Source organism: Triturus cristatus, chromosome 6 (genome assembly GCF_964204655.1).
Source record: "Triturus cristatus chromosome 6, aTriCri1.1, whole genome shotgun sequence".
Classification (NCBI taxonomy): domain Eukaryota; kingdom Metazoa; phylum Chordata; class Amphibia; order Caudata; family Salamandridae; genus Triturus; species Triturus cristatus.
The window spans coordinates 195198338-195213416 of NC_140589.1; the positions used below are offsets into that span (position 1 = coordinate 195198338).

The 15079-nt window shown below is 43.5% G+C and overlaps 1 pseudogene across 1 annotated transcript in view; it reads right to left on the reverse strand.

The window, feature by feature from the left end:
* The window catches only part of LOC146816626 (cytochrome P450 2K1-like), a 268300-nt pseudogene extending 261102 nt beyond the window's left edge, over positions 1-7198 (reverse strand). Inside the window, exon 1 of the transcript XR_014962925.1 lies at positions 6972-7198. The product of XR_014962925.1 is annotated as a cytochrome P450 2K1-like (transcript). The remainder of the gene's footprint in view (positions 1-6971) is intronic.
* Between the last annotated feature and the right edge of the window lie 7881 nt (positions 7199-15079).

A 15079-nucleotide genomic window follows, 5' to 3' on the forward strand; every position in this document is an offset into this window, starting at 1 on the left:
TATCTTTGGCAGATGGAAGATAGCTCTTTCTCCAAGCCCGTTCCAACTGTTTACATTTTAATTTTTGGGACTTCAATTCTGGAGAGTACCATGGGGCTGTGGGTTGTAGCCTTTTAGGTACAATAATTTTTTGGGGAGTAAGAGTAAGGCAAACCTCCTCAATCCAAGCTGTATATACCGAGGTGGCTTCTTCAACTTCTAAGGGGAGGGGTTTCTGTGTAGAGAGTAAAAGATCTCTAAGATCATTTCCTTCAACCTTATTCCAAGATCTAATTTCCTTAGGCTCCCCCCCGCAGGGGCTCTACCCTGATATTTCAGGCCCGTTACCTCGAACCTGACTGCATAGTGATCAGACCAGGCAAGAGGAGATCCCGTCCAACGTGTGCCCTGCCTGGTGAGTGGGAGCCCGCACCAGTTGTTTAAACTCCAGACTACCCATGAGGTCAAGCAGTTTTCTAGTGTCTCTATCCCCATCCATCTCTAGATGGAAATTAAAATCACCCAGGAATGTAAACGACTCCATGGACAAACCCTCCTCAAGAACAGCACCCACCTCTATTAAAAACGGGCTCCTAAGACCCGGAGGTCTATAAATTAAAACACCCCTGAAGATGTGGCCATGACGGAGGGTGAAGGCGAAGGACAAAGCTTCAAAGCAGGAATAGACGGTTGTATCAAAAGTGGCTTTAATGGAACTATCGTAGAACACGGCCAGCCCTCCCCCTTTCTTAGAGGGTCTATTTACAGTATAGCAAGAGAAGCCAGGGGGCGTGGCTTTCACGAGGTCAGGTCCCTAAGCTTCATCCAACCAAGTTTTCGTAATGAAGGCTATTTTAATATTATTATCCTCCATTAATGTTGCACACTCAACACTGTGTTTGACCAATGAGCGTGCATTAACTAATAGGCATTGAAAACCCGCCGTAGTCCTGCCTTTAGATAGAATTGAACCCAATTCCCGGACTTCTCTAAGCGTTTTGCCAGAACCAAGCTCTGGCAAAATTGTGAGACAGGCCGGGCACAGCCGAGGTGTGAACCCCGAACCAGAGCCAGGTGTGACACAAACACAGTCAGGCCGCCTAGTAGCCTTATTCAAAGCTCGTAGTTGCCTACTGGAATAGCTAAGATTAGTTAGGTCACCAACAGACAATTGGCCAGGGGTTTTGGTGCATGGCGCTGCCAGTGCACAGACAGGCGCAGACGGGCTTGCCTTAGGCGCGCCTTCGGCGCGCATGCGGCGCGCCCGCTGCGCGCATGCGCCATGAATGTTGAAATAGTGATGAGCCCTGAAATACTGGAGCGTCGACCACCTCTCCTCCCAAGATGGCGGCCCCTGCCGATCGTCACAAAATCGGCAAGGGGCAGTGCAAAATAGCAGGAAGTGTCGAGTGCCAGGTAAAAATGGTGTTACCTCAAACTAAAAGCAAATACTGTGTCCCAAAACAATAGCAGCAGAGGAAGTTTAAAATATTTAAAAGGAATAAGATAATACCGCAATGATAGGCGCAGCCAGCGCTTCTCCCGGCTCAAGCCTCAGGAGATTACAGCGCTGTGCGCACGCGCCATGAGTGTTGAAATAGTGATGAGACCTGAAATATTGGAGCGTCGACCACCTCTCCTCCCAAGATGGCGGCCCCTGCCGATCATCACAAAATCGGCAAGGGGCAGTGCAAAATAGCAGGAAGTGTCGAGTGCCAGGTAAAAATGGTGTTACCTCAAACTAAAAGCAAATACTGTGCCCCAAAACAATAGCAGCAGAGGAAGTTTAAAATATTTAAAAGGAATAAGATAATACCGCAATGATAGGTGCAGCCAGCGCTTCTCCCGGCTCAAGCCTCAGGAGATTCCAGCACTGCGCGCATGCGCCATGAGTGTTGAAATAGTGATGAGCCCTGAAATACTGGAGCGCCGACCACCTCTCCTCCCAAGATGGCGGCCCCTGCCGATCGTCACAAAATCGGCAAGGGGCAGTGCAAAATAGCAGGAAGTGTCGAGTGCCAGGTAAAAACGGTGTTAGCTCAAACTAAAAGCAAATACTGTGTCCCAAAACAATAGCAGCAGAGGAAGTTTAAAATATTTAAAAGGAATAAGATAATACCGCAATGATAGGCGCAGCCAGCGCTTCTCCCGGCTCAAGCCTCAGGAGATTACAGATGTCAGTGGATCTGTGAGATGGAGCATCAGTTTATCAATGGTTCTGTAATGAACTGCTTGACTGTCTCAGTGCATCTATGACTGGGTGCATCATGGTCTCAATAGATCTGTGATTTGGTTGCATGAGTGTCTTTGAGCATTTAAAAGTAAGTATATGAGTTTCTGACTGGATCTATGAGTGGATACATAAGTGTTTAAGTACATGTCTCAGTTAGTGAGTAAGTGGGTCCTGAGTGTCTGAGTGGTCTGTGACTGAGTGCATAAGTCTCTTAGTGGGTCTATGACTGGGAGTGTGAGTGTCTTGTCTGGCTGCATCTGTGAGTGGATATATATGTGTCTAAGTGCATGTCTCAGTGGGTGAGTAAGTGGGGGAATGAGTGCCTGAATGGGTCTGTGACTAAGTGCATAAGTCTTTCAGTGGGTCTATGACTTGGAGCATCAGTGTCTAAGTAGTTCTGTGAATGGGTGTTTGGATCTCTGAGTATATGAGTGACTGGGTGCATAAGTCTTTGAGTGGGTATGTGAGTGCCTGTATGGGTGTGTGAATGTCTGAGCAGCTCTGTGAGTGGGTGTATGAGCGGCTAAGTGAATCTGTGAGTGGGTGTGCAAGTGTCTCAATGGGTCTGTGTGTGAGCGCACAAGTCTCTGAGTGGGAGAGTAAATGGGTACATGCACGAGTGTCTGAGAGGGTCTGCGACTGGGAGGGCAAGGGTCTTTGAGTGGTTGTGTAAGACTTTGAGTGGGTGAGTGAGTGGGTGTATGTACATCTGTGTGAGTCTATGAGTGGGTCTCTGAGTAGGTGATGAGTTTCCGAGTGGGTCTGTACTTGGGCCTGTCACTCTCCAAGTGACTCTGTAAGTGGGTGAATGAGTACCTAAATGGGTATGTGAGTGGGTACATGAGCATCTGAGTGGGTGGGTGGGTATGCAACTTGATGTACAAGTGTATGAGTAGGTATGTGAATGGGTGTATAAGTGTCTGTGTGAGTTTGAGTGCTTGCATGAGACTGTGACAGTGACCGTCAAGATTGTACAAATGTTTATATTTGTTTTTTATATTTTCAAAAATAATTAAGGTGTCGCTATAATATTCACAATGTCCCCATGATGGTACACAATGGTATTGTCCATGATCAAAAAAATCTATTTTGGACCCATAGCTTGTGTCACTAGTACCACCATTTCTCAGACACGGGATCAGAGTATCTCCACCCTGAGCCCTTATCTTAGCTTTCACTGAAATTGTCAGCACCTGGAACTGTTCCTGGCGATAAACTGGAGGCCGCAACTTTCTTTTCAAATTGCATCAAGCCAATCACAGCATTCCCACTGGCGCGCTTTCACAGTTTACTTTAAACACTCCGCAATGTCACCACAATCACCCCAAAACCAATGCAAATTTCTGTTAAGGTTGCATTCAAACAAATAGAGCATCCCCGCTGGCATGCGTTTTCATTGTTTACCTAGAACACATCGTGATTCCACAGCGATCACCACAAAACTGCTGTGAAATATCCGAACCAGAGATATCATTATATTTTTGGTTTTAATTTCACAAAAACTACTGAACAGAGTTGCACCAAATAACAAAAAGCACTATCTGCATAACAGCAGCTACCTTTCTGCTAAATTTTGTATAATTCCGTTCAGTGATTCGGGCTGCAGGTTCGACAACAAGTTCCTATGGGAATTAACATTGCAAACACACCCTTATTTTGTGCCTCTATTTCTTGGGCCCCACTGCACAGATCTCTCTAAACTTTCCATGACACACAGAAACTAATTTTACAATTTTTTTAAAGAATTTCATGCACATTGGTCAAACGACTCCAAAGCCAAGCAAGCCTGGCTGATGAGGTGTAATACTCTGAAAACATTCCTAGGAAGCTTGTTTCTGGTCCATGGAGGACCTGGCCTGGCATTGTTGGTTGGACTGTTCTCATGAGGAACAGGGTCAATACTGGTTTGCATATGGCTGGGTCCAAACTGGGGTGGCATAGTGATTAAAAGAACGATCGATTAAACCCAGATCTGTAACTGTTGAAAAGTTTGAGCACTCTGTCCATCACCTTGTTGTGTTTGCTATATTTGCCCTAAGTGGCCAAGGGTATGTTCAGACGTAGGTCCCCTGCTTGGTGTGCCACTGGATTCAAGCTAGCCTGGCTGATGAGGGGTAATATCCTGAAACCAGTCCCAGGAGGCTTGTTTACGGTCCAGGGAGGACCTAGCCTGGCAGTTCAGGCTAGAGTGTTCCCATGAGGAACACGGTCAAGACTGATTTGCGTATGGCTGGCTCCCTACTGGGGTGGCATTGTGAGCAAAAGAATGATGGATTAAACCCAAATTTGTGACTGGGATGAGTGGTTGAAAAGTTTCAGCACTCCGTCCATCATCTTGTTGTGTTTCCAACATTATAGACAAGTCAAAAAATGCTTTTCCTATTAAAAATAAGTCCTAACTATACCTACCTACTGGCAACTGCCAGTAGGTAATATTTATAAATAGCCATACACACAGTAAACCCTGCAAATTCCCTTGCCACCCTAAAACCCATACCCCCCTTAAAGCCTAAATTTACCCCTGCCTTCCAAAAACCCATGTCCACCTAAACTTTAAAATTTCCTTTGCCATCCCAAAACCCATACTAAACCTAAACTGTAAAAATTCTCTTGTCACCCCAAAACCCATATCTTTATGCTTGGTAATGGTACCTGCGTTTTAACAGCTTCGTTGTAATGGTTATGTGTGGTAACCGCCGCATTGTAATGACTGTTTCTCCAAAGTGGGATTACGTGTTGTCAGGATGGGCCACCCTGCTAGGGTGGTTATGCAAAGCTGTTTCCTGCCTCACTTACGTGTTAAAGACTGCCTCCAACACACACACCCAAAGGGACTTGACACCAGCCTTTTGTCAGTACAGACTGCTTGGATCATTGAAAGGGGAAGAGAGGAACTTTCCAGAGCCAGCAGGTTAATTTCCAATGTAAAAATGCCTGAAAGTATAATATGAACTTAGCCCCTAATGGTAACAAGAGCATAATGACCGCAAATGGCCAATTAAATGTATTATCGATAAAGACATAGATAGCACGTTTATTGTGTTACCGCTAACAACTGGCGCTCACTCATTTATCAATCACATCTTCTACTAGAAAAATGGAATATGAATTAACCTGAATTTTCAAGCACAGACATTCTTATTTCTAACATAAATACCTTTTGATCAATTCACAATTTATTTTCTTTATTTAGTTATCATACAAATACTTATGCTATATTTGTGTATTTATGGTTTACATTAACATTTAAAACAGTCGTTTAAGGGGATGTGCTCTGTGAAATACATTTAGATATCTGTAAATCTAGTCCTTGGACACTGTTTAACATTCTCTAATGATTAATCATCCTGTCCTGTGTCTGTGTATTAGCTCAGTTGCTGCAGACATCATCCTTCCACGGAGAGATGTGGTGTAGTGGCCAGGGCAGTTGATTTCGGAGCACAGGGCTCACGGTTTTATTCCTGGCTCCGGTGGCAGCTCACCTCAGCACCATGTGACTCTGGGCAATAGCACACTTAATTTCTACAATGGCCCCCTGCCCCTTGAGAACCGAAAGGGTGAGTAGTGTGTTCTTTACAAATACGGGATGTCAGGTCCCGGGCTGATATTCTGACACAGCCAGCTCAACCGTTCATCCCTCTGAGATAGTTACACTGATTCGGTTCAGCTGAATAAACATCACAAGTGATTGACCCACTATGGAATCATTTATTTTATAATATATGAGAGATAAATACTCACTATTATAATTAGCAGTAGTAGTAGTAGTAGTAGTAGTAGTAGCAGTATGAATAACGTTGCAAGCCTTTCTATGACCATAGGTTTATATTCGACATTGTTATCTATTTTCATTTATATACGAAGCAGAACAAATAACGACTAAAGTTTGGACTGGTCACAACAGTACAGCACATCCATTTTCAGTTTTTTTTTATATGTGAAGTATGTTTTCCACAGTAGTTGTTTATTAGCCATGGTTTGTATTCTAAAAACCTTTCAGTGCCTTCCAAACACAGAGAGTATTCATATCTGCTGGAGTCTGCTAAAATTTATCGAGTGGCATTTAAAAAATTGTCTGCAATATAGTATTTTATTTGTGTTTGTTTGTGACGTGGAATGTAGCACGACCAAGGCTAAAGCAGACGCCAAAGCGCTATAACGAGAGATTTGATGACATGCTACAGGGGAGAAAACTATGATATACAAAGGGGAAACGGGGTAATAAATTACAATAGAAATAAAATAAAATAAAGGGCAGTGTGGCATTCCCAATTTTTTTTAGAGTAATACATGCATGAAAAAACAGCTGACATATAAAAAAAAGTCAAACCGTGCAGAAGTAAATAAGTTGCATGAAACAGAAGTTGATAGAATCAATATAAGGAAGGAAACTGAGATGATTAAAAATCAGCAAATTACTTTCTTGAAATGGTGAAATAAATGTGAACAGTAGGGGGTGTGAGCAAATAGGCACTTCGAACACGATGTAGAGAAAAATAGATATGTTAAAGTGACAGAATATTATTCCTGAAATGGAGAAATACCACAAATGATTACGGAATATGGGCAAATGAAACGATATTCCTGTGTAATTAAAAACCTCTTTCCAGGCCAAAATAATCTTTTGAACCACCTGGTGCCTTTTTAAAGGGCCAGATATGATTGACACATCTGCTAAATCTTTCAGTACATGGAATATACTCCACTCAAAGGGTGCACTGCATTTTAAGGATGAGAGTGGAAAAAGAAATCCTGTTACCTCTACGAAGGTTTTCTGCGGTCTCTTCAGGTTCAGAAGATGCAGGTTTCCAATCAGCGGGAGGGGTCTCGGTCCAGGTGGAAATTTCTCGGAGATGCTCCTGGTCCAGGCATCATTTGTAGTTTTTACGCTAATAAGAATCAAAATAAGCAAAAGAATTACAATCAATACTGTCAAGTACATGTCAAGTTCTCGGTGGTTATAATAATAACAAAAGCAGCAAAAATGTTCCCTTCAGTTACTGAAACACTTTAACTAAGGTAGCTTTGTCGGTGAACTGATCTATAAGCTTTGGGTTGGAAATGATTAATTTATTTCACCAAGGGAGCCTCCCTTCACTGGCCTCCTTGCATTTTCCATCTGATTTGCACAATTCCCAGTCTTACTGTGTATTCTTAATCTAATATCAGGAGGGGCAGTGGGTTATAGTAGGATGGACACACTTAATTTTTAATTTTATGTATGGCTTCCTTACTTTATTGTTTACATCCAATTGTAAATCTGGTAATTCACTGCTATGAGGTAGCTATAGTTGATAACAGAACAGAACAAGAAAGCAGACAGCTCAGCTTCTGAAGCGCGGGGAAGGGAAGCCACAGAGGGTGTTTTGGGTGGTGTTAAGGGGCCATGTATCTTTTTTTTTAAATTTGGACAGAGAGCAGAGTTCATGTTATGTATGGCTTCACGAATATTTATTGAAAGCAGAGGCAGATGATTTTGGGGACCATACATAAAATAAAATTATAGATGGGTAAAAGTGAATTTTCTCGATGTTGTAACCTTAGGGTTCTGAATAACATCATAGACAACTCTATATTGAGGTGGAAAAGTCCCCTACATCAGTGATAAATGTGCACTCCCGCCCTGAGTGCCCCAGCAACATTGATATCTATTTTTTTGATAACCAGATTTTATTGATTTTAAACGATGAAAGATGGTAAAATACAACAAAATGACACACTGGTATTGTATTACAGAGAGTGACGTAGCGTTTGGTCAAAGCAACAACATTCAAACAATGCAGTACATTTATAAGAAGCAACATCCACATCACAATAGCAGTTTTAGTCCTAAACAAATTAGTCTAGCCATTTCCCCCAATCTTGTCCATGAGGCCCCTTACCTCGTAGACTGGTTGTTCTTGTTGTGCACACCAGCCCACACCTCGGCACCACTAACAAAAGGGTGAGAGGACCAGACCTGCAGAAGGAGCCATACCTGGAAATGAACGCTCAGCTCTTTTGCCTCCGGAGTCCTCGAAGACATCAAGTAATATCAGCAAAAAGAGGAACCTCCCATCCTAGGACTTCTTTTAGGTCTTCGCCCACTGCAGACCAGTAGGTTTTAATCAAAGAGCAGGACCACACCATTTGATAAAAATCTGCAGGGTCTGCCCGCAACGGGGGCAGAAGGGATCTGGGAGGAGTCTCACCTGATGCATTTGGGCAGGGAGAGGTATGCATAGTAGAGATAGTATGTTTGGATTAGTCATAGTCTGGTGGACATAGTGAGCATTGATCATCACTGTATGATAAATCTGAAAGATTCCCTCACTGCCCAGGTTACCCATACGACTAGTCCTCAAGTTGACTAAACTCTCAGGGTGTCACTCTCCCGAATATGAGAATGAAGTGAATGCCACAGTTGGAGATATTTAGAGAATTGGGTATGGGCAAGGGCATAAGTGATCTGGAGGTCCTGGAAAGAGCATATGTGCTTCCCTGACCAGATGTCGCTTGCTTGTGTGATGCCAATAAGGTCCCAGCTCTTAAAACTTTGCAATACTGTCACCACCCCTTAGCCAAGTGCCATTCCAGAGAGGTGGTTTCTGAGTAAGCTTGGCATCCCATTGTACATGTCGGGAAGCAGCTCTTCAGGCCAGGAGAACCGTCCGGGTCACCTGGGGGCAGTGAGTTAGGAATTAGAGAGCAATAGAGTATGGCCTGCAGGTGACGGAAGCACCCCAAAAAAAGCTCAAGTCGATAAGCAGGATCCAACCACCCCCATTAAACATATCATGAATGACTTGGAGATGAGAAGCTAAATAATAAAGATAAAGATTGTCATCCCCAGGCCACCATCGTAAGAAGCTTGCTGACAGGGAACGTATTCAAGAAGGGGTTGAGACCCATGCCACAAGAAGGATGCAGCGGTTCTTTCCAAAGCCGTGAACCATGTTTGGGGCAAATGAAGCAGTACATTTTAAAAAAACTTACAGAAACTGCGGCAAAATCATAATTGTATACAAAGCTATACAGCCCATTACATTTAGGGTAAAGGATTGCCATTTAGTAAGGTCTGTTTTAGCCTTCTGAACCATGGGTTGGCGATTGAGGTTACAAGTGGGTTCAGGGTGTAGGGCAACTGGGGTGGCGGAGTGAGCTAAAGAATCATGATGGATTAAACCCAGATCAGTTGACTGGGGGTGAGTGCTTGCAATGTTCAACACTCTGTCCATCATCCCCTTTGGTTTTGCTTTGTTCACCCTAAGTTGGCAGGGTATGCCCAGACATGGGTCCCTTGCTCAGTTTGCCACTGGATTCAAGATAGCCTGGCTGATGAGGGTTATGAACCCGAAACCGGTCCCAGGATGCTTGTTTCCGGTCCAGGGAAGACATGGCTTGGCAGTTCAGGCTGGATTGTTCCCATGAGGCACAGGGTCAGACTGATTTGCATATGGCCATGTCTGAACTGGGGTGGCGGAGTGAGCTAAAGAATGATTATGGATTAAAGCCAGATCAGTTGACTGGGGGTGAGTGCTTGCAATGTTCAACACTCCGTCCATCATCTCCTTTGGTTTTGCTTTGTTCGCCCTAAGTTGGCAGGGTATGCCCAGACGTGGGTCCCTTGCTCACTTTGCCACTGGATTCAAGATAGCCTGGCTGATGAGGGTTATGAACCCGAAACCGGTCCCAGGATGCTTGTTTCCGGTCCAGGGAAGACATGGCTTGGCAGTTCGGGCTGGATTGTTCCCATGACGCACAGGGTCAGACTGATTTGCATATGGCCATGTCTGAACTGGGGTGGCGGAGTGAGCTAAAGAATGATGATGGATTAAAGCCAGGTCAGTTGACTGGGGGTGAGTGCTTGCAATGTTCAACACTCCGTCCATCATCCCCTTTGGTTTTGTTTTGTAGGGCAACCCAGACACCTCTGAGCTAACAGAGAGGAATATTTGTTTGCCAATCAAATCAGTCTATAGATGGAGCCAGGGTGACCAATATTGACTTGGAGGTATTCATTTTAATACCAGAGGCATCCACAGTTGCAGAAGGTGGAGAAATCGGGGACCACTCCTGACAGCGTCCGGTAGATAAAGAATGCAGATAAAGCTATACGTCATCCTGACCGTTGCACCACAGCCAACCTCTTAACTGGGAATCTGTACGAATTAGTTGGGCTAGTGGCTCAATTGAAAGTGCAAAAAGGAGTGGGGGGGGAGGGGTCGCCCTGTCTGGTCCCCCGTCCGATGGGAAAGGCTGTGGAAAGGATGCCATTAATTTGGACCCACGCAGTAGGGTTGTAGTAGAGGGCTCGAATCATGCCAGAAAATCGAGGTCAGACTCCAGCATGGGTCAGCACTACGTAGAGGTAACCCCAGTCTACTGTATCAAAGGCTTGCAAAATCTCCGGAAGCGTGAGACACAGATGACCATACTCATCAGTAATTTCAGGTATAATCCTGCCAACCTGCTGACAGGAGGCCAACAAGACAGCAACTTCCCTTTTTGTCTCTCCATCCAAACATCCTAGCCATTGTAGCCCACCATAGGTGCTTTGTGGCTTCGAGGGACTGAAGACGTATTTCTTCATGAAGTAAATGTAGCTGGCGGGAAATGTTGTCTTGGGAGTCAGACACAAGGCGACGTGTTATGCAGAGGGTGCATGCTTCCAGTTGGGTGGAGTGACAGGATCAAGCACGCTCCTGTGCCTTGATTCAAAGCTTGGCAAATCCCCGTAGGGCTGCCTTGCTGGCAGTACAAAGTGTATGAACCTTTGCAACTGACCTCTGGTTGCTGCGAAAATAGGCCTGGGGTTCACACTTAGAGCTTAAATGAAAGTTCCATCCTGAAACAGTATTTAAAGGCTACTTGTGTGGGTGGCAAAACCAGTGCTGCAGGCCCACTTGTAGCATCTACATAATAGGCCTTGGGCACATGGTATACCACTCTACAACAGACTTACAGGTAAACTTGATTTGTCACTTAGGTATACACCAATTTCAACATATTTAGGGGATATGTACATGCACTTTAACACTAGTTAGCAGTGGTAACGTGCTCTTAGTCATAAGGCCAACAGAAAGATACAGCAAACATTTGAGGGAAGCTGTCAAAAAGTTGGGGGAAAGATCACCCTAAGGATGACAGATCCAGTAGTATGATGAATGTTTTTATGGCATTTGATGTATTTTTGGGGTTCCTGACTGATGTGTAAAGAAGAATGAATTGACACATCGATTGTAATAAATATTTTTATAATGAAATGTTAATGACTATATGGATTGTTTTCACAGTGTTCAAATAAAACAGAATACACTTTTGTATAAAGGCATGAATGTTGGTGTGATTTTTAAAAGTGAGTACGTTGATCAAGTGTAGCTGTTTTTTGAGTCCTGGATAGGAATACTCTGTCCCCTTAGTGTTACAGGGCTGCTGTGGCAAACTGTCCATTTGATAGAGGAAAGAAAGAGGAGCCCTTCGAAGAAAAAAAATAGCCACAACAGAAATATCACATTCTAAATTGCATCTGTGTCTGGATTTGGACTATAAAGTTGGAAGAATGAGTCCCACACGTTGTTCAACAGCACTGTGGTACAACTGGGTTCAACTGAAGAGAAATTCACTGAGCCTTCTAGTTATTGAAACCACGACTAGGGATCAAGATCTGCTAGGGACCATCACCCTGGAATCAAGATCATGTACCATAAGCATGGCGCACCAGCCATCTGCCTGCCTGCCAAGACCAGCAGATCCTGTGAGGAGGAGGACAGCGCCTAAATGGAGTGATGCCCAGCATGGATCCTGCAGAGTCGATCCTTATGAGTAAAGTCTGAGATGCAGAAGGTAGGGCCACTGCCCTTGTGAGAGTTGAGATTAGTGAACCCAGTGTGCCAGTAAGGGACTACAGTGAAGCTGAGTGAGAGGGGGGATCGGTGACCTCATTTGACAGGAGGGGGTATTGAAAAACTCCGACCAATGCTCGTGTGTGTGCTGAAGTTGGGGACACCTGTGTGACTAGCAGGGCTCCATTGTCAGGATAAGTCTTCTGCCCATTTACAGGACAAAGTCAACAACAGGCCAGGAGAGACCCACCATGTAGATAGGGCCATTGCTTGAATGGGAACAGAATTGAGTGGCCCCAGTGTGCCAGGAGGGGGCAACCATCAAGTCAAAGTCATCAGCCTAGATCGTTGTTTAAGGATGCAGTTAAGAACACTTACCAATTTCCGCGGGAACCAACAGTGGAGGTCCAACACTGATTTCGGCCATTTCGAAGCCTGAAAAGGCACTACATGTCAATGGGGATAGACTTCAAGAGGTCACAGGCTCTTAGTACTGGCGGACCGGAGCCCAAGTAAAAGCACACCACTCCTCCTGTTCTTGCCGCTGCCGTTGGATCAGGCAAAATTGTTCAAGATCTCGTGCATGCTGGGGACTTACACAATCTTAGCAGCTAGCACTGCTAGCATCAGCTTCTAAGGTCACATTTAAACTTTGTAGCTTGGGAACTAGTCTTTTTTTTTAAATAGCTCTTTGACTATTATTATTACATTGTTCACCAATAATAAAAACAATTTAAAAAGAAAGTCAGTTTCCTTACAAAAACTTTATTAAACATATATATAATAATCCATAATAATAAACATTGCATTGTGTACATTATTGAAATATACATTTCACTCCCTCTAAACACCCATGATACATTAGGAGCACAATTGCTTTGTAAATACACTCATTAGCTGGACACAGGCTGCAAAATTAGGTAGTGAAGTACTGGGTATTTTAGACCCAGCGGTGCAGGGACACACACCCTATGACTTCTGGGTTCACCCTGTTCCAGACCTACAGAAACACAGAGTCTTCTGGGTGAAGTCAAAGATTCATTTATTGGCTGCAGACCAATTACAGGTATCCTAGAAGTACAACAGCGTGTATGTTCTCAGGAGACTGCTGAAAATCATAGGAACGGGCTTCTCCTTAAGTACAAAATATCATGCTTCAGGCACACATTCCTTGGTTTACGATATGGCCATATAAAGGTATACATTACAAATGAAAAAGCAGAGTCATGATGACCATCCCACATTCCAGTTCGGCCAGCCCACAATGATTTACACAGTAAGGTTCAGATCCCACATTTGATGTCAATAGACCCCCCCAATAAACATGAGCATCTCCTGTTTTGGGAAACAAGTCATAAAGCAGGAACAAGCAGGTGTGAAAGAGATTAGCCGGAGGATTGTGTAGAATGAAAGGGTTTTATGATGGGTCAAGCCCTGATGCTAATCACAGGTGGACGGAGGAAGGGGAGCTCGTGAGACCGGTTTGACCTGGGGCAGCAGAGCCAGCTGCCCAGGTCACAGAGAAGTCAGAGGGAAAGCCCATGTACTGTGAGGCCCGTATTTACTCCATTATAGCCTATGTGAGGGCAATGACAAGATGGCCACTGCTTCCAAAATGGAACCCGCGTAGTGAAGCAGAATAACGTGTACACAGTGCATTCATAGCTAGAACGATATATAAAGCACTTGTACATACCGCATTTACCATTTGCGGTTTGCTAATACCAAGATAGACAGGGGTAGGGCCCTGTCCCCTACGCGGTCCAAGGGATTAAAGTACGACAGTAGAGAGGTAATAGGGTACTTACCCGCCACTAATTAAACTATAAAACAAACTAACATACTCATTGGGTGAGGCCATCAGTAATGTCATCGATGATGTCATTTGAGATATCATCAAGGATGTCAAAGGACATGTAATGAGTAATGTAATATGTGCGGTCATAAACCGCGCATGGCAGAGGCACAAGTTATATGTAGACCTTTTCAGTGAAATTAGCACCTAATTATAATGTTACTTTAACCTTTGTTTTGTTCAGTGAATTTCCAAGGTTTTTAAGAAAATTAATTCAGATCTTTTTATCACACCTAACGTACATATCACTTTAACCATTGGTTTTCTCACTGAATTTCATGGGCTTTTCTTCCAATTAGATTGGTGTTTAAAAAGTAATTTATAAATCTAGATCATGTTCTTCCCAATTTTATCTTATTGAACAATTTTTCAGGTACAATTTACTGCATTAATAATAATAAAACAAAGTTACATAAAAAAAACAAAAGGAAAGGTAGCAAGCTGTATCTTGTTTAAAAAATAGAGCAACTTAAAAGTTATATGTTTGTCTTGAGTTTATCATTGTCCATGTGCATGATATAGTGTGTCTGATAATGCATGCAAATCTGATGCCATTAGTGGCAGGCATTCTCTATGGATGTCTTGAACAGATTTGTATATACAGAGTATGATCCTTTGTGTCCGACTAAGTGTGTCAGGGTATGTATGTCTGGGTGTAATTGTACATCTGTGTGACTGAGTGTGAATGGGTGACTGTGTTCATATGAATACATGCATACTTAGTGGGGTTTCAACAGAGTTACTCATTGTGTGTGTTTGTATGTATGAGTGAGTGGGTACACATCGAAAGTGCATCTCTCTGTTTGAATGTGCAAGGGTCACCAGTTGTATGTGTGTGTATATGAGTGAGAAAGTGAATGTTAGTTGTGAGTGTGTGTATATGAGTGAGTGCACATGGAATGTAAGTGTATGTGATTTACTGTCTGTATTAGGGTAGACATCTGTAGCTGCAGTAGTGCATCCATGTGACTGAGTACAAATGGATGACTCTGGTCACGTGTGTCAATGTGTTTTTGTGTGCGTAAGAGAGTATCTGGATGGGTGTGTAAATATACAACATTGAATGCATTTGTTTGACTGAATGAGTCATCATGTATGTTTGGTTGCAGTTATAAATCCCTGTAACTGAATAAAAAAGTTTGATCAAGTTTGTATGTATTAGTGAGTGAATGTGTATAAAATGTGACT